Raw genomic sequence first — 4,260 nt, 5'->3', positions numbered from 1 at the left:
GAATGAAGCTCAAGAGAGTGACCAAGAAAAATATATGGATCTTATCAATAGCTCAGTTAATATTTATAGTCTCTATAGCATTCATAAATTGTGTAATTCTTAGGATCCTCTGGCTTTCTTTTATTTTTTTAATAAGTTTTTATTAATATCTTTTGTCTTTTTTTGTCATGACAGTCTTTGCCCAGTACTCCTCCTCTTCTCCAAAGAGAGCCATCCCAGGTAGTAAATAATATTTTAAAAGGTGAAAAGAAGAGAAAAAAGAGCACAAATCAGCACAAGCCCTCTTTTCTACCACTCTATTGCCATCACTGCAGAAATGGAAAGGCTCTACATGGAACAAATAACCATTTTGTATCTTCTTTTGTTGTATGGGTCTCCATAGGTAAAAATTCATTGCTATATGGCCAGCCTACTGAGGATGAGCCTTTCCATCCCTGCCATGCTAATCTTTAGAAAACAAGGATATTTTGTTATCTGCTCTCTACTTGAAGCTTTTCTTGCAGTCTGGTAGAACCTGTTTAGAGTATATGTCTTTAACAACCCAAGATCTCCTCCATTACGCTATAGGGAGTAGGTCTTAATAAATATTTATAAATTAGACTTGATCTTCCTTAACTCCTCCCTTCCCCTCAGCCAAATTATTCTCTAAGCTGGCTTCCAACTTCCCACTTGGAGGAAAAGAGATAAGGGATCATATTGGGTCTTTCAGTCTTTCAGTACCCAGAAGCTGAAGAATTATCTCTATTTTAGAAGAAAGTATAGATTCAGTGTCTATTTTTCCTCCCCTTTTCCCCCAGCTAAAAGCAGCTCCCAGCGCTTCATTACAGGAACTGAACTGGTACTGTTTAAATGAAGAGATGAAACAAAATTGGGGACCCTTTTCCAATGTCATTATGATAACAAGGATGGGGTAGGAATGAGATAAAGAAAAGCTCTTGGGGTTTATTACCCTTCTATCCTACTTCCCCCCTTTTCCTTGCTCAGACTCATCCCTGAATCACTAGGACTGAGGTAAAGTGAAAAGTAGGGAACAAGGTTAAAGAAAGTAGGGGTCTGGGTTTACCAAGAATTGAGCATAAGATCATAGATTTAGATTTAGAAAGGACTTTAGAGGCCATCTAGTCCAACTACTGAGGCCCAGAGGAGAGAATTGATTTATTTAAATGCACATAGATAATAAGTGGCAGAGGCAGAATTTGAATGCAGGTCTTCAGACTCAAAGTTTGATGTTTTTTTCCAACATAAAATTTTGCTTCTCAAAGTATCCATGGTCTGTAGCAGCAAGGAAAAGGGAAAAGGTAGTTCCTGTGGCAGTTCCAGCTGGAGCAAACACTCTTATGTAAGTGACTCAAGTATTATCTGTAATAAAACCCATATATATGAACTCTAAAACCTTTGTGCCTGCCAAGACACTTCCAAAGTTTGATGTAAATGAAACTGAGAAAAGCAGCCAGTAGGAAGGAGGAGACAAGTGTTGAAGGGAATAATGTCAAGACCATAGAATTTTAGAGCTAATCCATCAAGTTCAGGAGTTCTTAACTTTTTTGTGTGTGATGGTCCATTTTGGTAGTCTAGTGAAACCTAAATGGATAAAATAAAATATACAGGATTACAAAGGAAACAAATTATATTGAAAACAATTATCAAAATATATATGTAAAAAAAAAAGTTAACAGATCTTAGGTTAAGAACCCATAGTTCAACCTCTTAATTTTATAGATGAGGAAACTGAGGCCCAGAGAAGTGAAGTAACTTTCCCAAGATCACAAATAGCCAAAGTTAGAAGCCAAGTCCCCTGATTCCCAACCTAGTGCTCTTTCCACAACAAAAGAGGGAAGTTCAACAAAACCAGTCTGCTAGTCTTTTAAAGTCAGAGCCAGACACGCTTGATATCCTTTACAACTCAACTTTGAATTCTGCTTCCAAACCATTCTTTAAAGTACTTTTCTTTCTTGGCATAGGAATTAAATGCTATGATTCACCACATGTCTTTTGAAAAAGGAAATAACCTTCATATTAATATTCCCCAATAAAGCCCATCATCCTAGCTATTCATCTCAGCTTATGTAATACAGTGATGCAATTTAAAGGTAGGCAAGCTAGTTATACAGCAAAACCTGTCTAGTTTTGTCTTACATATGTCTCTAATTGATCATGCATACTTTTAAATTGGTTCTTCTTGTTTATGGTTATTTAATTTACAAAAGACCTGAAAACATGGAGTCCACAGTACTTGAGAAAGAGACTGTCTACAATCCAAAGGTCTTCAACTTTTTTTTGTGTCCTTTTCGGCAGTCTGATGAAACCTATGAATCCCTTCTGAGAATAATGTTTCTAAACGGACAAAATTAAAGGAAACCAATTATAGTCAAATGAATTTATCCCCCTCAAAAAAATTTTTAAGTTCACATACCTTAGGCTCAGAATCCTTGCATCATCACAAACCTACCTATGAGTTCACAGGGGCTAAAGAGGAAAAGTGGGTGAATCTACTCTCTAAGGAACTAAGAATTAATATCAAAAACCATCCAGAAAAAAACTGGACAGACACTGAAGTGAAACTAATAGCAACAAGTGGTCAGCTTTCCTGCCACTAGGAGAATGTCATAACTGATGTTCATCAATTTACTAATGTCCATCAATAATCAGGAAATTAGCAAACTCTACATATATTGGCAATCTGATTCTTGTTTAATTATTGGCTTCTGTATTGATTATGAAGTTATAAACACTTAAAAATGTTAAGCCTGCTTTGCAATGACCATGTTTACTTTATAAATCTAGATGGTTAATTGTACAGTCCTTGTAATAGATTGTGTCTGCTTTCCAAGGACCAAATTAGACCAAGTACTGAGAGGTATATCACTGACTACCAGACTAAAAGGTGATGAGTATTTTAACCTTATTACCCATGAAATATAAAAATAAAAAATGGCTGGAGGTGTGATGAAACCAGCTTAAACCAGCTTAGGAGGATCAGTTGTTACATTTTCAGTGGAAGCATTTACACTTCAGAAATTGGAAAACACTACAAAATCAGGGCTTCATTTATTGTTTTGTTGATTGTATAGACTTCAGAAAGTGATAGAGAAAATGTTAGTGTCACAGATTAAGCTTTAAAGTGTGTCATATGTATCTTTTTTTTGGACAGCTAGTTAAACATTTACCAGCACACTCTTAGAAATGCCCCTTAGTCCAATGCAGTGAGTGCCCTTCCACTTCTTATTTTTTTAATTGTAATTTTTTTTTTGCTAACAAGCATTTATTTTCTCTACTTCCCATTTTCCTCCACTACTGAAAAAAGAAAAAAAAACAAAAACAAAAACAAAACCCTCATAACAAAGATGCAGTCAAAAAAAAAAAATTCTGATCTTGACCACAGCCAAAAATGTGTCTCATTCTGAATCTTGAGTTGATCCCTTCTCTGTCAGGATGTGGATAGCATGCTTCATCATCTTTTCTCTAGAATCATGGTTGGTCATTGTGTTAATCTTAAGTATTTCTAAGTTGTAATTTTTTTTTTTTGCAATGTTGTCATTACAGTGTGTATTATCTCCTAGTTTTTCTCAATTCACTCTGAAGCAGTTCAGACAAGTCTTCCCAGGTTTCCCTTAAACCATCCATTGCATCATATCTTACAGGACAATAGATATACATATATCATAATTTGTTTAGCCATTCCCACTTGATGGGGAATCCCTTAAGTTTCCAGTTCTTTTCCACTTCAAAGAGAGAAGATATAATTATTTTTGTACATTTAGATCTTATTCCTTCTTCATTCTCTTTGGGGTATAACCTCAGTAGTGTTATCAAAGGGGTATATATGCCTAGTTTAGTAATTTTTTGGAATACCCTTCCATTTCTGAAGTGGCAGTGGCAGAAGGGAAGAAAAGGGATTAAGATGGGGTTAAGAAGCACACCGTTTTCTAGTCTAGCTTACAAACATTAACATAAGAGTTGGCATTCTATTTTAAATTCATGTAGAATGACTGAGTGGACCCACTCTTGGAGGAAATGAATCATGTCAATATTGGCATTCTTATCGTAAATGAAGCCAGAAGTCAAAAGGAAGTTGTAGCTAAATGGAAGGGTGACTCACAAGTTCTCCTTGGAGCTGTCAGAGTTGTTTTTAGAGAGGGTTCTTGATCAAGATGATAAAACATTTATAAAATCCCTGCAATCTGCCAGGCACTATGTTAGATGCTGAGAAGACAAGAAAGAAAGAAAGAAAGAAAGAAAGAAAGAAAGAAAGAAAGAAAG

At 35.6% G+C, this 4,260-nt stretch overlaps 1 long non-coding RNA gene across 1 annotated transcript in view; it reads right to left on the bottom strand.

The window, feature by feature from the left end:
• Window positions 1-1,188: 1,188 nt before the first annotated feature.
• LOC114026117 overlaps window positions 1,189-4,260 on the bottom strand; it is a 21,182-nt gene continuing 18,110 nt past the window's right edge. The window contains exon 3 of the long non-coding RNA XR_003567088.1: window positions 1,189-1,581. This is a non-coding gene — a long non-coding RNA (uncharacterized LOC114026117). The remainder of the gene's footprint in view (window positions 1,582-4,260) is intronic.

The sequence above is a fragment of the Vombatus ursinus genome, unplaced genomic scaffold (assembly GCF_900497805.2).
Source record: "Vombatus ursinus unplaced genomic scaffold, bare-nosed wombat genome assembly UNPS02014832.1, whole genome shotgun sequence".
NCBI classification, from domain to species: domain Eukaryota; kingdom Metazoa; phylum Chordata; class Mammalia; order Diprotodontia; family Vombatidae; genus Vombatus; species Vombatus ursinus.
Note: the sequence above shows the minus strand (reverse complement) of the source record. Positions and strands in the feature narration are given on the sequence as shown.